The 21,207-nt window shown below is 44.1% G+C and overlaps 1 long non-coding RNA gene across 1 annotated transcript; it reads left to right on the forward strand.

Annotated features, from left to right (window-relative positions):
• The first annotated feature begins 3,654 nt into the window (after positions 1-3,654).
• Positions 3,655-13,937, forward strand: LOC125161161 (uncharacterized). Its single transcript, XR_007150490.1, has 3 exons — positions 3,655-3,768; positions 9,025-9,112; positions 11,610-13,937. It is a non-coding gene; the product is annotated as an uncharacterized LOC125161161 (long non-coding RNA).
• Positions 13,938-21,207: the final 7,270 nt, after the last annotated feature.

The following is a 21,207-nucleotide window of genomic DNA, read 5'->3' on the forward strand; positions in this document are numbered from 1 at the left end:
TTGCCTTCATGATCTCTCTTAATATTCGCAATCAACCCTTTTTGTGGACAAAGGAGCTAAGGATCAGAGAGGGTAATGAACCTGTCCGAGAAGAGGGGTAGTTTGGTGATTCTACCAAACACAATCTGGTATGAATTTGCTGAGGAAGACTGGGATTCTGGCTCCTAGCCTTTCACTCAGAGTGCCTTGTTTTTTTTTTTGTTTTTTTTTTTACAGCTCTGTTGGTGGACTCTTTTTAGAACCATGTGGTCACTCTAGAGGTATGACTGGCTCTTTAAAAACCTCCTAGCTGTTATATTAATAAACATGGTTTAAATAAGTGCCAGAGAATTGGCCACCATAGCTCAAGAACAGCCAAAGGAAAGTTACCAACGTAATTTGTGTTCTATCAACAAATGTGTCTGGGGCACACGAGGAGCTTAACTTCCTCACCAGGGACATAGATGGTGACGGCATTCAGGACGAAAGTTTATTCTCAGTCTTCCATTGCTCAGCTGGGGTCCAGGAGCCCTATTTCAGAGACGCATAACTGACAGAGTCAAGTCACGTGAGGTCACGTGGTCCAAGAGCAAAGCGCAGAGAACTTGCCACACTCCAGGCTGTGACGCCGGCTCTCCTCACCTCTGGCTGGGTGAGCAAGGCTAACAATTTCAGTTCCCGGTTCCATGTCCCTGTGAGCTGAGGATATGAAGGTTCACATCTCAAACTCCTTGCAGGATTTTGTGAACGCCCATGGAGATAAAGAGCACAACACAAATAGTACAGCACACTACACAAGGTCTTGAGGCCTAGATATCAGCATGTAATTAATGTTTTGTTTTTGGAAAGAGTGCCTTGCTTCCCGAAAGGTTTTTGGAGAATGTGCCCTGATGCAAAAGAAAGGTGCAAGAAAGGAGAAGAAGTTCTAAGGGGGCAGAGGTGTTGTTCAGGGGGCTGATGCGGGAAGCAGCAGGCTGGGCTTGGGATGCAGCTTCTGGGAGCACTCCCTGGATCCTGTGGTATCTTGGTCCCTTTCCAAGCTTTAAAGCAACGTGAAAATCTGGGAGGGGAATCATAATACTGGGAAGTGAGAGAAGATGGCTTCTTGGATGCAGAATAGGGCGGTCCTGTCCCTCCTTTCAGTCATAGATTAACAATGATTTAATTCTAGAAATATTGTCAGCAAGTAAAATAAATAGACTAATCACTGTGGGCAAATTGTATGTTAATACCTCTAGGCATTGTTTCCAGGCTGACCCTTAAATATACGTTTAATCAATCTAGATGGATGAGTCATCCTGTTCTTAATTAATCTTTTTGGACATTTATAGAGAAAAGCCAGTCTTTCCAAAGACCTTATAAATGTGTTTAAGTTTAGCATGGATTTTATTTATGTGCATAGCACGAGCGGCCGTTACTTCTAAATGATGGCTTATTTTGAATGTTCTCAGACCTTCAAAATGTTTTATTTCCACCCTTGGGGAGAGAATCAGGGGTAGGTTGAAAGGAAACACATGATGGCCATTTTCCATGGCATGAGCTGCCTGACCTTTCTGGAGCGTACACGTTTGTTTGGATTTTCCAGCATTGTAAGCAGAGGATAAGAGAGAGAGAGAGAGAGAGAGAGACGGGCGCACTCATTCTTTTGGAGGCCTTTGTTGGGAAATGGTGTCACACGCAGAGATTTGTCTCCATCGGGCTGACCCTAGGCTTCGTCTCCTCTGCCACCCAAGTCATCACTATCACAAAGGCGTTTCCCTGGAGCCTAAAGCCTGACTCTTACAACCAACACTGAGGAACGTCCAACTGCACTTGTTGGCATGACTTTTGATGCTGTCTGCCACTGCTGTGACCCACCATCTGGCGGGACATTGGAAGTGTGGTTCTGGTGCTGTGTGCTGTAGGGACGTGACTTAAACTGGAGCCCGTTCTCCTAGGACACTAGGCTATGGGTGTGCGAGAACGGTGTCACTCAGTCCCCCAGCTTCTCTTATCTGCCAGAATTCTGTGCGCCCGGGTCAATTATTTTCGCTACTTTTGTGGTCCAGCTTTTAGCTGTTGGTGTTCGTATGTGTTGAGTGCGGTGAGGATATTATTTTGGTGTGCACTGTGAGAATACGGTGGTGCCTGTTGTAGGCTAAGTTCTGGCAGCTTATATTCTGCAGGTTTGGAATAAGTCGGAACCCCAGTTACAGACAAGTGTCATTTAAACAATGAAGAAAAGGTGCTGGGATAAGAATGGCATATTGGAGACGCAGAAAGAAGACCAGGGTGGCTGATGGAGAGTGGAAAAGGCAAGAAGAATGTTGAGCCTTGGCCAGCAATGGGAGCAGGGGCTAGAGTATGGTAGGTCTCAAAGACACACGAGGACTTGGGATTTTACTATAACTGCAGGGGGAAGCCACTGGAGGGTCTTAGGCAGGAGGCTGACACAATCTGATTTAGGTTTTAGAGATCTCTTTGGCAGTTGTGTAGAGTCTTTGTGCTTAAAGCGTGGTCTGTAGGTAGACCGGTCACATGAGCACCACCTGGAAACGAGCTAGCAAGCAGAACCTTGGGCCTCCTCACCCAGGTCTTCTGACGCACCATATGCACTTTTTTTTTTAAGTTTATTTGTTTATTTATCTATCTGTTTTTGAGAGAGAGAGCGCGCAAGCAGGGGAGGAGAAGAGAGAGGGGGGAGAGAGAATCCCAAGCAGGCTCCTCACTGTCAGTGCAGAGCCTGACGTGGGGCTCAAACTCACAAACCACAAGAGCATGACCTGAGCCAACATCAAGGGTCAGATGCTTAATCAGCTGGGCCACCTAGGTGCCCTGCAGCATGTGCACTTTTAATAAGATCCCCAGTGTGGAAAGTGCTTCCGCAGGGGCGCTTGGGTGGCTCAGTTGGTTGAGTGGCCGATTTCGGCTCAGGTCATGATCTTGCCTGACATGGGTTTGAGTCCCCCATGCGTTCTGTGCTGACAGCTCGGAGCCTGGAGCCTGCTGCGAATTCTGTGTCTCCCTCTCTCTCTGCCCGTCTGCTGCTTGCATTCTGTCTCTCTCAAAAATAAATAAATGTTAAAAAAAAATTAAAAAAAAAAAAAAAGAAGAAAAGTGTTCTTGCAGAGAATGAATGGGGCAAGAAGAGTCATTATACACGCCCTCCAATCTCGCTCTCTTCTCAGGTATAGATGAGCTGTTCTTTTTTTTTTTTTTTCTTTTTTTTTTTCTTTTTTTTTTCATTTTTTTTTTTCATTTTTTTTTCTTTTTTTTTTTTTTTTTATTTATTTTTGGGACAGAGAGAGACAGAGCATGAACGGGGGAGGGGCAGAGAGAGAGGGAGACACAGAATCGGAAACAGGCTCCAGGCTCCGAGCCATCAGCCCAGAGCCCGACTCGAGCGGGGCTCGAACTCACGGACCGCGAGATCGTGACCTGGCTGAAGTCGGACGCTTAACCGCGAGATCGTGACCTGGCTGAAGTCGGACGCTTAACCGACTGCGCCACCCAGGCGCCCCGGAGATGAGCTGTTCTAGACAGATGTCGAAAGGCCAACTCAAGCTTGCGTTCCCAGGCCAATTATGATTGAATCACTTAACATAAAGTTTTATTTGTTCACTGATTTCTCTAGTTTTTACGTAACTCTCTGTCTTGCCTTTTACCCAGCAGTTGCACTAGCTGTTGGATGTTTCACTCAACCTCCAACTCCTTACTCGCCAAGAACTGACCACCATTTCCAATATGATTCCTAGTGGTAGTTACATAAAATTCCCATCTCCTAATAGGCTAACCGGATCCTGTGACAAGGTTTGTATATTTATTGTCTAGCCATCGTTACTATCACGTTACTCTCAGGGTCTTAGGGAATGCTGTTGGCACGTACGTCAGGTCGGATTTGATTTGCCATAAATGAATAAACTTATAATGGTGTATAAATAGAAGTTTATTCTCTCTCATGTCAAGACCTGGAGGAAGACAGTGTGAGGTTATCATGAGGTTCTGTTCCATGAAGATCATGAGAGCCAGGCTTGTTCTGTCTTTATGACCTACTGTGTACGGCCTCTATTTTCAAGGTCACCTCATGCTCCAGTGTAGATACAAACACATTAAATTCTGACCACCAGGAAAGAAGGAATAAAGAAGATGGAGCTAAGGAAGCACAGCCACAGATTTTTCAGGAAGATTCTAAGGGCTGCCACACGATACTCCCACTGACAGAGTACTAGCCAGAATTTAGACACACAGCCCCAACTCTGATAAACTGGGTAGCCAGATACCTGGCTAAAAATCAGAAGTCTCTTTCTACAGACAAAGGGGGGAGTATCAGGGGAAGAACTAACAGTTCCTAACACAGCATGTTTCAGTGATTTGACATATCTAAATACACAATGGTACCTCCCCACGAATTTAATCTAGGCTGAATATTTTGCACCATCATCTCATTAGGGTGTCTTGTAATTCTTTCCACTTTCCTTTCCAGAGAAAAGGAGGTGTCTGATTTAGCAAGAATGCATTTCTGCATTCAAAGTTGAATTATGAAGATAAACCTCACCACCTGAAATAAGATAAAAGAAAATCCCCTGGATAGAAAAAAAATATGCAAACAGTTCTGTTACCATGTGTATCTTTTCCTGAACTAAGTCTTTATGCAACAAAGGAATTGGAGGTAAACCACTCCTTACCCTAGAGTATTTATTCCTGAGCCAGCAATTCCAGATGCCATCGTTAACTACCAAAGGATTGGAAAAGGGTGCAAGCACTAGAATTTCAGAAGACTCTGTTCCTTAATTTCAAAATTTAGGTCTGCAAAGGTCATGTTTAAAATGTTTCAGTGGACTGGCCAGGAGGACAGGCTATGGAGTCATGTAGGCCAGAGCCAAGAAATAGTGTTTCTTTTTATTTATTTTTTTTATTATTTAAAAAAAATTTTTTTTAACGTTTATTTATTTTTGAGATCGAGAGAGACAGAACATGAATGGGGGAGGGTCAGAGAAAGGGAGACACAGAATCCAAAACAGGCTCCAGGCTCTGAGCTGTCAGCACAGAGCCCGACACGGGGCTCGAACTCACGGACCGCAAGATCATGACCTGAGCCGAAGTCGGCCGCCCAACCGACTGAGCCACCCAGACACCCAGAAATGGTGTTTCTTTTTAGAAGCAAATAATTGCCAATCTCTCTCTCTCTCTATGCTAGTTAAGCGGAGAAAACATACTATCAACTGAGGGTTCATTTGAAAATTAAATGAAACACTGCATGTAAAAGCTCATAGCCCAGAGCCTGGCATTGTAAATACTTAAGAAATGACAAATTCAGCCCAAATTGCAAATTAAAAAGATTTTTCTCCCAAGGGAACCTTAGGGGTATCGTTGAATCATTTACATGATATTACTTATTTATTCAACGATTGGTTCATCCATTAATACAACAAATACTGACTCCTACTGTGGGCCAGGTCCTAGTAGCTGCTATTTGTTAGACAGGGCGGGAAATGTACTAAGATAAATAACATAGTTTCTGTCCTTAATGGAGCTCAATGCTTAGTGGAAGAGAAAACGACTAAAGGTGTAATCATGTTCCAGGGAGAAAAACACAAAGAATAAGGTGTTACTAACTTAAGAAGAGACCATTACAATCAAGAGCATCACATCTGTGACATTTCCTTGGTGTATCAAGACATCATAGTGCATCCTTTAACATCAGCTGTGTTACAGAGGCAGAGGGAAAAAAAAGAAAACATATTAAATGTATATAATGATTCTGAGACCTACCTTCGTCTCAGAAACGTGAATATGTCAAGAAACATGAACGCTTGTTTAACAATTGAGGAAGGTCATCATTACAAGTAGTAAATTACTTTGGTCTTGTTAGATGACATACCAGTGGGTTGGTAAGCTAGCCGCATGCCTGTGGACTAGAGTCTCAAGAGGAAATTCCAGGTGGAAAAGTGTTTTCCATCACATGGGGAACAGCTCACGCCCGCCCAGGGCAGGATCTGGGAGCGAAGGAGGACTAGCATCCTATCTTGGAGTGCCCAGTTGTGTTTTGGGGCTTCCCGCACCTTGGAGACTAAGTTTGTCTCCTACTTCCCTCAGCTGGCCTATAGAATCATTATTAACCATGGCAGGAACTCTTGGACTCTGCCAAGAGTATGGCATGTAATAAAGTCTTCACTCTTTCTCTAATAGGCAGTAATTGAAAAGTACGGATTTGACTCACCTCCCTGCAAAGTGTCATGATACCACACGCACCCTTTACTTATAGTTTCCCAGCACTCCTCAGATGGAGACCACAACTTGTATCATGGCCTGAAAGACCTGTGTCCTGTGTCTTCAACTACCACCCTTCAATCCATGATAGCAATTCTGCGAACAGTTTAATGTCTGTGAACCTTATACCATGTTTCTTTCTGATCTGTTTCAGTCACTCTGGCTTTTTTCTCCAGTCCATACACTCTGTGTGTTTCCACTTGCGTCGCAGTCTCTGCACGTATCTAGAAGAGTCTTTCCTTCTACTCTTTGTCTAGATTAGGTGGGACCCCCCTCAAGAGCTACATATCGTCCTGAAGCCTTACCTGCCTCTTCTCTTTCCGGGGGGATGGAGGAACTTACTTTGCACTTAACACATCAAGGTGTTTTATTTTGATGCTTTTCACTCCAAGGCCTATAGCTAGTCACTTCCTGCTTATTTTTCTTCTTGATTCTTTTCCTTGGAAACTCTTGAGTATTTCTCTATCTTTGGTCTCTGCTGCAAGTTATTTCTTCCTTCTAGGCTGCCCTGTTCAGAACTCCTTATTCTTTTCCAGAATTGGGCAGGGGAGGAGAGGAAGGATGATGCTGATGATGATGACAACTGACATTTATTATGGGTCAGCCTTGTCTGCGGGTGACTGTCCTGCATGGTGGCAAATGGCTCCCCACCGCATATACTGTTAACAAGGAGTTTCTGTAGCCTAACAAAAATCCCCCTGCTTTGACTTCACTGATCCCTCTTGCCAGAGAAATGCCTGTTCCAACTAGTCAGGCAGGGATACCTAGTCAATCTCTAGATAAGGGGGAGAGGATTATCCTGCATTTGGTTCAAATGTGGCCCATCCCTGGATCTAGGAGCGGAGCAAATCTGACTCTATGGCTGCTACTCCGTGGGAAATGGGTGGGATTGAAGTTAAGGACATAAGAACCATGTCTGTCACAGCTATGCTTCTTCTCGGGTATGCTGTCAATCATGACACTTTGCTCGTGACACGGGGTGCTTCTACGGGGTGCTTATCTCGGACTTTGAAAGTAAGCAGATTCACAGCTTGTACTGCAGGATCTTCTATTCTTGGCTACAGTGTTTGTGGGGACTAAACGCCTATACACTGCTAACTCCGAGCGCTAAGCTCTGATAGTGTAGGGACACCATAGGGTGAGCAAACATACTCTTGAGTTTGTTGAACTGCATTTAGCCCCCATATCTCAAAGCCCTTTCTCAATACGATGACCAGCTAGCTTTTTAGCTTATTTTAAGATCCAGTCACTTCTAGGATACAGACATATAAAACCTAGCTTACGTACACCTATGCTAAAGCTTCCTTCCAAGGATGGCTCAATCTCATCCCACCAACTATAGGATTATGAAAGTGGGGTGGTTTTGTATTTGCTTTGTTTGTACAGGTAAGGTTACCAGTGAAAAAGATCCATATGTGGAGAGGAGAAGGTAAGAGCTCTCTACCATGCATCCCAACCACCAGGACTTGTTACAACACAAATTCCCCATCATGTCTGATTTATCAGGTTAGGAACAGGGCCTAGGAATTTGCATTTCTGGCGTGATCCTGAGTGCTCCTGCTGCTGCTGGTCCCAGGCTTTGACAATCACCTAACTATCATGACCCCATTTGACCAGTTGGAAGTGGAGAACAGGATTTTGCCAAAGCTTATCATGTTCCCTTTGGGAAATCTGGCCCTAAATTTGTAAATACCACTACTGGTTCAACAGAGGAGAGCAATTCCATGATGATGTTTATGTCTAGGCACCCAACGGTTTTCTGAATCATGCCTGTATTGGAACCTAAAAATGGCCTCTCTTTCCTGGAACAGTTGGAAACTCTTCTCTGCCCTCCTCCTCACATCCTGTCATCCATGGCTGGATTGAGGAGCTCACAGTGGGAGCTGACCAAACTCCCCAAGGATCCTAATACGCATCCTGGCAGTGGTCTACGGTGGCTGGCACTTGGCTAATGTTCTTCCAGCATTATCGCTTTCAAATCTCACGCCACCCCTATGGATAGGTGTTAACATTACTCCTAACATCTGGTGAGGGAATGGAGAAGAGGTTAAGTGGTGTTCCTTCTTTGCCAAGCAAGAAGTGGGGTCAGCTCAGTCTGACCCAAAGCCCAAGCTCTCAACTGCCCAGTTGTACTATTAGCTGAACATGCAAAAGGAAAGTGAACTGGGGCGACTCTTTCCACCATAATCGGAAAAGCCCTCTTCTTGCTTCTCAGACTCCAACCCTGTGCATCAAGTTTCCCCCCTAATCTAAAGAAAACAGTAAAAGGGCTGTGAGTCTGGAATACCTATTAATCACAGAGAAGCCAAAAAACCCCTACCACAGCACGTTACTACTTATATCAGTGCCACTAGAGAGAAGTTACACCATCCATTATTTTGATGGTTACTGGAGGGAGGCTGAGGGTGAGATCAGCCCCAGACAGATCCAGAAGTTATTGGCAAATGCAGCTGCGGAGGATGTGCTTTTGTACGTTTTTCAACCTTTCACTGAGGATAAATAGCATAGGACCATGAGCAGCTATCTGTCTGAATATGCATCCCCAAATAAAAAGTCTTACAAAGGGAAAAATTAAGACAGTCAGAAACAAAGAAGATAAGAAAGGATGAGTACATGTCTCTCCTACTCAGAGCCATATTATGCCGTATTTCTAGTGCATTCAGTGACTCCCACTCAAATTATTTCTAAACTTCTAGGCAGTGAAAAAATGACCCTAGGTTGTTGGTCTGTGCACTGATGTCTATCAATGTCTATGCATTGGTAAGAGGTAATTTATTTTTTGGTTTTTATTTCCAGAAAACTGTAGACCTCGGCATGAGAGTGAGCTAAAACTGAACCTTGGCTGAAAGAGTGTTTATAAATAGTTGGGCTGGGATGGCAAGAGGTTGGTGGTTTTTCTCTACATTTGCTATTATAGAAGCTTGTGTGTTTAGATTTGCTCTGCAACCTGTCAGGCGGTTTTGTGTGGGTTTGGACTTGACTCTCATGTCTTTTTTATTTATTATTCTAGAATCAATGGCCCCCATAAGTCTTCCCATTCAACATGGGTTTCCAGTAAATGGCAAAGGCCCCTTAAATCTGTCTTCAGTTTTAGTGGAGGCTGATCCAAAGCCTTTACAATAATCATGGGTGGGCATTTGTTGAAGGGCTCACTGTCACGTTTATTTATTCAGTTCAAAGGTAGGAGGTTTGCCCGACAACTCCAGGAAGGAATGTAGATGCTAAGATGATCAATGGTTAAAAGCTAGTGCAACCTAAATGGTTGGGCTTGGAGGAAGCTGACTGGAACCATAACCCCCCAGCCTGGTCCAAGTGGAGAGCTATTATTATGGCATTAGCATTATCATCACCACGATTATTGCCCAAATGACCCTTTAATGGGGCCACTGTACCTTCAAGTCTGTGACTAAGGCACAGATCACTTATATCTTCTGTTCAGCAGCCATCAGAAATGTCCCAGGCAGATTTCAGCCCTACCAACTCTAATTCTAATCTTCATCTCCTCCAGTGGTTGTTCTGTTTATTTCTGTTATTCATGTTATTTAGTGTGTGCTTAGGATTTGCCTTTAAATTTTGACTCCTACATAGAGTGTAAAGCCGCAGTTGGTGTTCTTATGTATTCAGGGTACTTACAGCTTTCATATTCATGGATGGAGGTTTAAAAAAATATTTTTCAGAGTCATTTTGATACAGGTTGTCCCACTATGCTGAGCTGTAAAACTCAATGAAATTCCTCGTAATTCCACTGCTGAGGAGTTGGATTGTCTTCTCTCTTGTCTTTTGCTCTTGGATTTGGTTTTTCCCAAATTCTGCCTGGAATACTTTTGACTATCAGAGAAGGATGGAAGTAAAGTAGGTGATTTATAACCAGTGATCAATACATTTTAGTCCCCTTCCCACTTGTACAGTTTAGTGACATTTTCATTCTGATCTCAAAAGGCTTCGAATCCTTCCCAATTCATGAATTGAGTTTAAAGTATGAAGGAGAGCTAATATACATCCAGTTTCCACAATAAATAGGTTAACTTTCTCTTATTTGCCAATTTGAAATCTGACACCTAAAGTCCGTGAAACTAGCAGCTTCCTTGAAGTCAAGTGCTGTTCTGAACCCATTTCTAGGTTCTCATCACCTAGCAGAGTGTTTAGCTCCTGGGTGTGCATTAAATGACTGTCGAATTAAGTTGGTTTTCTTTTTTTTTTTTTTAATTTTTTTTTCAACGTTTATTTATTTTTGGGACAGAGAGAGACAGAGCATGAACGGGGGAGGGGCAGAGAGAGAGGGAGACACAGAATCGGAAACAGGCTCCAGGCTCTGAGCCATCAGCCCAGAGCCTGGCGCGGGGCTCGAACTCCCGGACCTCGAGATCGTGACCTGGCTGAAGTCGGACGCTTAACCGACTGCGCCACCCAGGCGCCCCTTAAGTTGGTTTTCTAAAAATGTTTATTTATGTTTGAGAGAGCACAAGTGGGAGAGGGGCAGAGAGAAAGGGACAGAAGATCCAAAGGGGGTTCTGTGCTTACAGCAGTGAGCCTGCTGTGGGGCTCGAACTCCCGAACCTCAAGGTCATGACCTGAGCTGAAGTCAGACACTCAACCGCCTGAGCCACCCAGGTGCCCCTCGAACTAAGTTGTTTTATTTCTGCATGGGTCTAAGTACCTTAGTAAGTGTAGGATGACAGAATAAGATAAAATATTATAAAAAAAAGTAATGATAAAAAGGAGGAAACAGGTATGGAGAGGTGATGTGACCTGTCCAAGGTCACAGAACCAGAACTATGGGGACTGGCTTCAGGGCACACCATCCCAATGAGTCTCTGCCTACCACAACCTTCATTGATACCTACAAATATTTTTAAGGATAGCACATTACCCTTAAAAGTCACATTACCTAAAATTCATATGTTGAAATTCTAACCCCAGTACCTTAGAATATGACCATATTTGGAGATAAGGACTTTTCAGAGGTACCCATGTTAAAATGAGATCATTAGGGTTGGCCCTCATCCATTTGACTTGTATTCTTAAAATTGGGGGAGGGAATTTGGACGCAGAGACATGCAAAGAGGGCAAATGATGTGACTAGACATAGGAAGAAGATGGCCATCTACAAACCAAGGAAGGAGACCTGGAACAGATTTTTCCTTCACAGCCCTCAGAAGGAACCAAGCCCACCAATACCTTGATCTTAGACTTGCAGTCTTTACGACTGTGAGGTAGTACATTTGTGTTCTGTGAGCCACACAGTCTGTGGTGCTTTGATAACTCAGTCCTAGCAAACTAAAACAGGTTTTGGTATTAGTTCCCTATGGCTGCCATTAAAAAATGCCACAGACTGTGTTTCAGTTATTTCTGCTATTCTGCTGTTCCTATTCTCTTACCAGGTGACACACAAACAAGAAAATAAGATGGAGGTGACCAGTGGTGGCATTCAGAACTATGGGTGGAACTGGTGGAAACTGGGTCGGCGGAAGCATGGTCTGAGAATTATTTGCAAGATCGAATCCAGTGACATCCAGCAGAACTTTCCACGATGAAAGGAATGTCCTAGACCTGTACTGCCCAGTATGGTAGCCAGGGGCCACATAGGACTATTGAGCACTTTCAATATGACTACGGTGATTGAAGAACTGAATTTTAATTATATTTAATTTTAAGCAAACATAGTTACCTATGGCCAGTGGCTCAGGGCAGAAAAACATACACTTATCTGAAGCTCTTCATTGCACCAATTGTTTGCAAACCTTTCCTGCTCTCCTACTCCTTAAGTTCTAAATGTATTTTATCCACTATCTGAGTTATTTCCATGTAAATTAATCTTCAGAGATTAGTTTTGATGGTAATGTAAACGTAACTGCCCGGCAAATAATTTTTAGAGGTGGAATCGCAAGGCAAAACAATATACTTGAAAACAAGCTAGAAGAGGTTATCAGCCAAAGGAGCATACCGGGGAGTGAAAAACAATTAGGTGGATCACGTTATTTTAATCCTGTGTCTGGGCGTTCTAAGCAAACTCATCTGCTATTTAAAGAAAGTTGCCAACATTTGCCCTCCTGTCCTTTGAGGAAACATGCCATATATGCTTTCATTTCCTCCTGTTTAGACAGTCGTTTTAATGCCCTTTTCCGATGTTATCCCTGAACACACAATTAACAGATTTCTACTCAGATGCCAGCTGCTGTGAGAATTGTCCGTCTGTCACTCGCATGTTGCCTCAGCCCTGGCTCACTTACACTGCTTGGCAATGAGATTCTATAATAACTTTAAGCTGCTCTGTCCGAACAATAAACTCTATGGAATTTCAGTCTAACCATTAATTTCTTTTTAGGGCAAGTTTACCTCCTCTGTTTTTAGACTCCTCCAAGCCTGCCATGCCACTCTTAATAGGCTATGAAAGTTTTATGGGTTTTTGACCATTTTGCCTCTCTCAGGGTATTCTGATGCCAAAGATAGCAGAGATATATCCCCATTTCCTTCAGCCAACGGCTTGTCTTTGCCGGCTGCTTTATTAAATGGGTGTGCAACGCTGGGAAGGAGCTCTGCGATTTTCTGGCACGATAAAATGGACTATACATTGAGGCTGTTGTTTCAGATTCCAGCCATGGGCTTCCCAGATTTGGCAACCTATTCAGAACATGTCCTGTAGGCACGGTACCGTAATAAGTCCAGCACGTGGCCCTTTCTTTCCCAAGGTCGAATGAACAAGAGCAGAGCTTAATGAAGATTTTTGAAAGAGCTGTTGACTCTCCAGCGCTATTTTAAAGTAACTTGCTTTACGAAAGTACTCGGGTAACATGCAACTTTACAAAATATTAAATGGAGGTACGTGCCATGAAGATAATAATGTATATATTCTTTGGCCTAGCAATTCTGGTTTTGGGTATCAGAAAAATATTTACAGATGTGCCCAACAAGGCACATTAAAGAACAATAATGCCAGCATTTGAGATTAGCAAGAGTCAGGACCATCTAAATGTTCATTTGTAGGGGGATTGATTAAATGAAGCTTGGGACATCCCTATAATGGAATAATTTGCAGTCATTTGAGAAGATGCAGAGATTTACGTGTAAGTGCTGATAGTGAATGATATTTAAGATGAATTAAGAAGGGAAATGCAAGGTGTAGTTCAGTGTTATTTAGTTTGCTTCTACTTGTGTTCTCAAAAGGCTTATTTATACTAAGAAAAACCCACACACCCACAGATGTGCTTGTGTAGGCAAAAAAAAAAAAAAAAATTTTTTTTGGAAGAATACCCAAAAGCTTGTCAACAAAGTGGTTATTTGAAGGAGATAGACATGTTTTATTTTGTATTCCATTTGCACTGTGATTTTTTTGGAATCGGGAGTGTGTTTTAATTTTCTCATAAAAAATTACTTAATACGAAGATGGTAAGATTCATCTATAAGCCCACTACTCAAGAAACGTTTTACTATTTTAGTATATATTCTGCCAGACTTTACTTTGGTCATATATGGCATATGTTAGATGATGTAGTCCATCCATTTTGTGATTCATTTTTTTTACCCAATAAAAATCTCTCGTGTTAACAAATAACACTTTTTTTTTGTTTTAATAAACTTTATTGACAACAAAATGCAAAGATAATAAAATGCACCTGTTTTAAGTGCGTATTGTTTCCACAAATACAGACGGGTTTGTACAGTGTTATTTTTAATGGCCGCATAGAACGGCTTCTTACTAAACAGAGATTTCTGTCTTCCTGATCAGAGCAACTAGTTCAGGGATAGGTCCATGAATCAAGTCAGCCCAAACTGAACCATTCCTGGAATTTCTGGTGGAAATACCATAATTTATTGCTAATTCCACACAGAATGGATGTTTACGATGTTTCACATTTTGAACTGTTATAAATAATGCCGGGATAAATGAACATTTTTGTAGCCAAGTCATTGCACATATCCTTAATTAGATTACTTTCTTCGCGTGAGTACCTAGACGCAGAAATTCTGGGTGGAAGGATATAAATGACATGTTGCTACATTTCTCTCTATGGAGAATATGATGGTTTATATTCCCTCATCCTTCACTCTTTTTGTTCACTCTACCTGATAGTTTTTATAACCTTGCTAAGTGCTGTCAGATAGATATTTGAGCATAGCTTCCTAGCTGACTGAGCAGAGAGAAGAGGGTGGGGTGCGTTGGATGAAACTGTGACTTTACAGAAGGAAGATCTGCTCCCCAGCTCCCACCTCCAGGCTCAATTATTTCTTCTGGCTGGAGTTCACTTCTCCCATTTGCAGGATTGGGTCTTTCTTCTCCCTTAGGTGGCTGGTGCTCAGCTATCACCTTCTCAGTCAGGTCTCCCTGCCTGGGCAGGTTACGTGTGGCCCCCTAGCACTCCTTCCAGGCTTCGGTTTTCTCTTCTTCCCTCTGACTTGCCAAATATTTTTCTGTGTTGTTTATTGTCTCCCTCTGCTGACATATAAGCTTCACGTGAGCATGGATTCACGTTGTGTTAACTATTACACGTGTACCGAGCACAGAGTAGGCTTCCAATAATTGGTTGAGGGAAGGAATCATACTGTACAGTAGACAAAGCACTGTTGCTCTAAGCACGTCCTCGCAGGCTCTCTCTTCAAGGAAATCGGCCTGTTCTTTCATCAGTGGAGAAGCAGCCCGGGTTACAGCAGTTGGGCCAGGGAGCCCACGGACTAAAGGGGTGAGGGCCGGGAGACCTGGATGCGAACGCAACTTCACTGAGCGTTCTCACGTTCCACGTTCTACCGTCCGCTCACCCTAAAGGGAGATATCCACCAATGAACTGATACACAGAGGCTGTCCAGCAGGGAGGCCAACCCTCCTGCCTTTAAATATATCACCCCTAAAACTGGCTCTAAAAAACGTCCCTCCCGGTTCAACAAAGTGGGCCATCACTCACACGTGTGCTTCTCCTCAGAGGAGATGTCGGGAGGAAGTACCGGCTAAACTGATGGCAGAAAATCCTTTTCCAGGAATGGGGAATCCCGGCCCTTTGTAAGTTGTAACACTCTGTCCTAGGGGCTTTGTCGGGGTGTGTAAACACTCCTTCCATTAGTCAGGATTCTTTTGGTCACGAGAGCTGGAAACCTGACTTTGATTTAAACAAAAATGGGAGTTCATTGGCTCACAAGGCTAAAAACTTCAGGCAGAAGGCAGATGTTAAGCTCAAGCAAAGTCATTAGAACTCTGTCTCTCAGCTCTGTGCTCCTCTCTGTTGACACACTGGATGCCTGACTTAAGTATTATCCTCTCAGATCACCTAATGCCTTCCCAGGGTCTCCATCAGAAGTGGTTCCAGTTGGCCTGACCTCAGGCAGAGGCCCATCCCTCAGAGACGGTCTCTACAGCTGGGGAGAGGGAACATACAGATGGGCAAAACCTGGATCAGGCATCCATCTCTAGGTCATAGCACATGGTCTTATCTCATCCAGACCCTATGGACTGAGAGCTAAAGGCATGAAAACAAAGGTACTAACCCTAGAAGTAAGGGTGGACCAGGCCGGAAGCGAGAACAAAAGTTCACTGTCTTTTTGCCAACCCCTCATCTCTTTCCCTCTCCCTCTCCAAACAGCTGCAGGACATGCATTTTGTTCTTGTGCTGATTGTTGTGGTTGTTGAAGAATTAGAGCATTTAAAAATCCATTTGGTTGTGAACTACTGGGGGAGGGAAGGGAATTCCCTCACTCCCCATAAGGTCCCTGGAGATACCCTGGGCTGGCCAAACCCCACAGTGAGTTGTCTCTGCTTTGGAGGAACGGCCAGAAATTCTTGCCTAGGAGCTGCCCTAGCGTGCCGGAAGTGTGGCAGGATGCAATCGACAGAGAAATGTGTCTCAGCACGAGATTCAAAGGGTCATACTGCTGATGGCCCTAGTGTGCAGGCTCAAGGAATGATGTTCAGCAGATCCTGCCAGCATTCTGGGAGTTTGGAAGGCTTACCAGTTATCATCCGGAATTTTTAGAAGAGCCAGATATTCAGGGCCTAAAGATTTGAAAGGAAGACATTTCCTGTGTCCTTGTTTCCCCTTCAGCGGACACAAAGAGACAAGCTTCTTCTTAAGTAATCCATTCTCCCCGGGCCCACCCCCAACATGGTCCAAAGCAACTTTAGTGTTTTAGAAAACATTTTAGAGAAAGGACTGATGGCAGAAGAGTGAAGTAGCCAAGAAGGTTGACTGGCTGAACCCTCTTCACTCCTCTGTCTACAGATGCATGTTCTCAACTGCCACTGCACAACATGTGTGCCTCAGGTTCTGTGTCACGCACTGGGAATGCAGAGATGAAAGACTGTCCTTGTCCCCAGGGTGCTCAGAATCTCCGATGAGGGTCTTGAGAGATGGAAGCTTGAGAAACTATGGGAATATGAATCAGGGGTGGCAAACTACCATAACCCCCGGGCCAAATCTAGCTCACCATCTGTTGTGGCCAATCAAGTTTTAGTGCAACGCGGACTTGCTCATTTGTGTAGGCTTTCATGCTCCAATGGTAGAAATGGGTAGCCCGGAATACTCACTGTCTGGATCTTTAGGGAAAAATTTCCAATCCCTGATGTAGGCCCTAGAGACAAGCGTAGTGGTGGGGTCTGGGAGGTAGCCCAGTAGAAGCAATACCCGAACTCGGACACAAGGGTTACGGAGGAGTTAACCAAATGAGGCTGAGAAGTCGGAGGAGGCCAAGGTAAAAAGACTCCTTTTGCCAAGAAAGGGAGATAAGAGAGAGCACAGTTAGTACTGGCACCGCTGGGGTGTGCAGAACTAACTGCAAAAATGGCCAGACCAGAGATGTCACCCACATCGCGAATATTCAGAAGTCAGGGGGAGCCTGGAAGGTTTTTAAGCAGGGGAGGGGCTGATCAGATGCGTTTTCTGAGAAGATCACCCTGCAGGCGTAGGGAATGGGTTGAAATAGAACTGCTTCTGTTGCCTTCCATTCTGTCTTCCTCTACCTCTTAAAATATTTAGCTTCTTGGCAACAAGCCAGCATAAATATCTGAAACCATCTATCTTTGCCCTGTATCCTTGGGATACCCATGTGACCTCATGGCCCCTCTGCTCTGTGGTGTCCTGGTCCTTTTCCACTCAGGGCTGCCTTTTTCTGCACTGTATCGTGGGAAGGAGTGGGGTAAGTGGGTGGCTTAAGGGGCCATTTCTCCCCTTGGCGTTTGCAGCCCCCTCAGCCTCCAGACAGAAATTTCAACGACAGTAATTGGATAAACAGTTTAATAGTAACAGAAGGACAGGCCCAGCATGAGGAATCTCAATGCCCTTTCCTCAAAGTGACTTTCCTTTCTATGCGTTAGGATGTAGCCAGGTCATCGGGGATGCAGAGAAATACAACGGATTGACTTCACCTGGCAATAAGGTCAGACAGTAAGAGGCAATTTTAATAGTCACGTTATGAAAGGTACATGAAAAACGATATGGATCAGCGTGAGGTGGGAGCAATCCGAGGGAGGCAGAAAGGGAAAAAAGTTGTCTTTCCTATTTATTTCTGAAAGTGAGATACACCTTTACAAAAGCATTAACAGCCATCTCCTATTTTCCAGTCGGAATGGATTAATTCTTTAATGTATTTCGGGCTTTACTTTCTCTTCTTTACTCAAAAGAAGAAAACATTCTTGCCAGAGGCATATTTTCAGTCCCTTCACTTACAAAGTTACAAAATTTAAATTTTGCTCAAAGATTTCCAGGCTGAAGTTCACAAAAATGTATTCTTTGAGACTTTCAGAATCCTCATTCCCCCGCCCAGACGCAGACCTCAGACACCTGAGCGGCTCATTCCGTGCACGCCTGGGCCGCAAAGTCTGGTGCAGGCAGACAGCACCTTCCAGTCTCTCCTCCTTTCCCCCTTAGTTCCAAGCCAGCCCTTCCATCCAGCTCTCTGGTTCTGATATAATCCGGTATCAGATATATCCGGTATCAGAATGCTCTGATATAATCGAGCATTCAGTGATAAGTTAGGTATTAGCTGATACGAACTGGAACCCTCTCCTGAAGACAGAAAATGGTCCCGGTTCCAAGAAACAGGCACGAAGCAGACACAGAATCCTAGCTGGCTGTATACCTGGCTGACACTGGAGGCCAACAGTTGTTACTCACCAAGTCTGCTTTCACATCACCGCGGGGAGTATGAGCGCCCTCTCTGAAGCGGAGACGTGGGAGGCGGTTCTCACTCATACGCTGACAGGTTGGCAAGCAGTGGCAGAAATAACGACCCACAGCCGATGAGCAAAAGTCCTTTAGAGATGACTCTTATCACACGTGCCCTAGCAGCTTGGGCCTCCCCATTTAGGCTTCGCTTAATAAACTGGCTTTTGCTGTTTTATCTACTAAGCAGCTGGAAGCGGAAGGAAGCAATGCAAGTAGGAAGGAGATGGTCCAGAGAAAATGTACGTCCACGTGAGCCACTTTCAGCCTTTAATTGAGACTCGCTCTCTGTTCCCCCCTTTCCCTCTACCTTCTTTCTTCGGCTCCTCTGTTCTCTGCACGACATGAGAATTGGGGGGTATCTCTACAGGCAGGTCCAGCCAGTTCTTCGTTGTCTGCTATGGGAGGAAATAGTGGTTCCCTTGTTGAACGGGAGGAAGAACCCAGGGTCTGAAGTGGGATGCGCAGAAGTGCAACTCAGAATCCCCTTGCGCATGATCTCGGCGAATGGAGGGCAAGGTGATTTCCCCTCTCTGAACCTTGTTTTCAGCACCTATAGCGTGCGAAGGTCGTGACTTCATCGTGTTGTTGAGAAGATTCAATCAGATGACATAGGGGTGGGGTTCAGCCCTGTGCCTGTGTTATAATCCTATTCTAAGAGTCAAATATCTGCATATAGCAATACTTGATGTAACAAGGTGGACATGTTTACGGAGTCACCAAGTTGCTCCCTCCATCCCTCCATCAAATGTTTGTGGACCACTTCTCATGTATAAGCCATGGTGAACGACAGCAGGTCCGAAGGCAAACATGGATAGGCTGTAGGGTGGGAATGGAAAGGAAAGGAAGGGAAGAGAAGTAGACTATGAACCAAAAGTTAATTCAGTCAGAATTCATGAACCTCGTACTATATTCCGGGCACAAGGGTAGTGTGCAAAAAGTCATGGAGGACACAAACACAAGAACAGAGCTCTTATATCAGGAAGGATGTAAGCGTGCAGGAGGGATATTCGAGTATGAAGAAAAATGCCAGAAAAAGGTAACAAAGAACAGGTAGAGACGCAAGCATATAAATTACATACAGTTAGACATCAGACCTTGGCTTAAAATTTTTTTTTAATTTTTATTTATTTTTGAGATAGAGAAAGAGCATAAATGGGGGAGGGTCAGAGAGAGGGAGACACAGAATCCGAAGCGGGGTCCAGACTCTGAGCTGTCAGCACAGAGCCCGACGCGGGGTCGAACTCACGGACTGTGAGATCATGACCTGAGCCGAAGTCAGATGCTTAACCGACTGAGCCACCCAGATGTCCCAGACCTTGCCTTTAAAAGGTCCTATTGATATGTTCTGTCATCTTTGCCTGGTGGAATACCAACCAACATCCACCTCCAATGGCACATCCACTGAGAAATCTTTGGCATCATGGAAGAGGGACCGAAGGGATGGAAAGGATGTCTCTCTTTCTCTCTTACTGTTAATACCACGTCTGTATAGGATTCTTGCGGCACGTACTATCAGCTGCTTTGATTATTTAGATCAGCTGTCTATGCTGATCAGATTTCACTTGCGGTTTGTCTGTGTGGACTCAGTGCTTCTTGAGTGATGGCAGCCGCATAATTGAACCAAAGAATCTCAAATGGCATTCGCTTACCCAAGCAACCATGTGCTTACAAACACAGCTGTATCTAAATGATGAAATCAAGAACTATTTACCTTTCCTTCCCAACACATTGCGGCTACAGGATTTTGATGGAGACCAAACAAGGGAACTTCAATAGGACACCAGGAGGTGCAGCTGTGTTTCTGAAGGCTGCACAGGGCTTGAATAATTCAGTTTACATTAAATACCTCTCAGTATTAACAAGGTGCAGAATAAACTGTTTACTGATGAAGCGTACGCCTTCAAATAGGATGTGCTCGTCTCAGTAGCTTACATTCTACTTTGGCAAAGCAAGCAGTCACAGCCAACACCCTTGGGGGCCTGGAGTCCGTTTATCTTTCTAAGAAACCAGGTACAACGAGGCATCTGAAACTGTTCAAATACAGTCCAGAAAGAGGCCAAGTGTTTGGCTTCTGCCAGAGGGACTAGAATCTCAGCTCTCAATATGCAAACACTAAGGTTATTTGTTTTCATCTTCTTTACCACGAGGATAAATGGCGTTTCGTTTTTCAAGAGGATCACTTGACGCCATTTATCTCCTTTGACTTCAAATAGAAGCTACGGAGAGGGACCAAAGGTGTTCAAAAACTGGATCCATTGTGTGAGTTAGCAGGCTCAAGGCCATGTGCGAATGTTGTGAGGCATTCATGGGAATTCCCTGGTTCTAATTTACGAGCCAAGCTGGGTCACCAGAGGCTAGCCACATCATGTTTGATGAGGAAAAATCATCTCAACAGATTTACTTCTGTGTCCAGAAAAGGGCACTTCGTTGTGATCTTCCTTGAACTTTACCCTCGTAGACTTGGGTGGACCATTAACTAATTTAGAGACGGCTAAAAAACCACATAGCCAGCGTAACTTTCACTTCTCCTGGGTCTTTATTTTGCTTTTGTTTTTGCTTTTCCTTTTGATTTAGAAAGATAAAGGCAAATGTTCTAGAATTTATGCCTGGCCTCTTAAGCTACCCTGGTGGTGTTTAGATATAAATGAAAATTGCTATATATCCTTAATCTTCTTGCTGGTGAATTGCTAGAAAATGCTGGAATACTTTATTTTGGCCGGGCCCCAGCTCCATTTAAAATGCCAGACACAGCAGGGCTGAATTTGTTCATGTGCATTTGAGGACAGGGAAGCGGAGGAAGTTGTGTAAGGGACTTGGAAATGGATGTGGTGAG

The sequence above is a fragment of the Prionailurus viverrinus genome, chromosome A2 (assembly GCF_022837055.1).
Source record: "Prionailurus viverrinus isolate Anna chromosome A2, UM_Priviv_1.0, whole genome shotgun sequence".
In the NCBI taxonomy this organism is placed as follows: domain Eukaryota; kingdom Metazoa; phylum Chordata; class Mammalia; order Carnivora; family Felidae; genus Prionailurus; species Prionailurus viverrinus.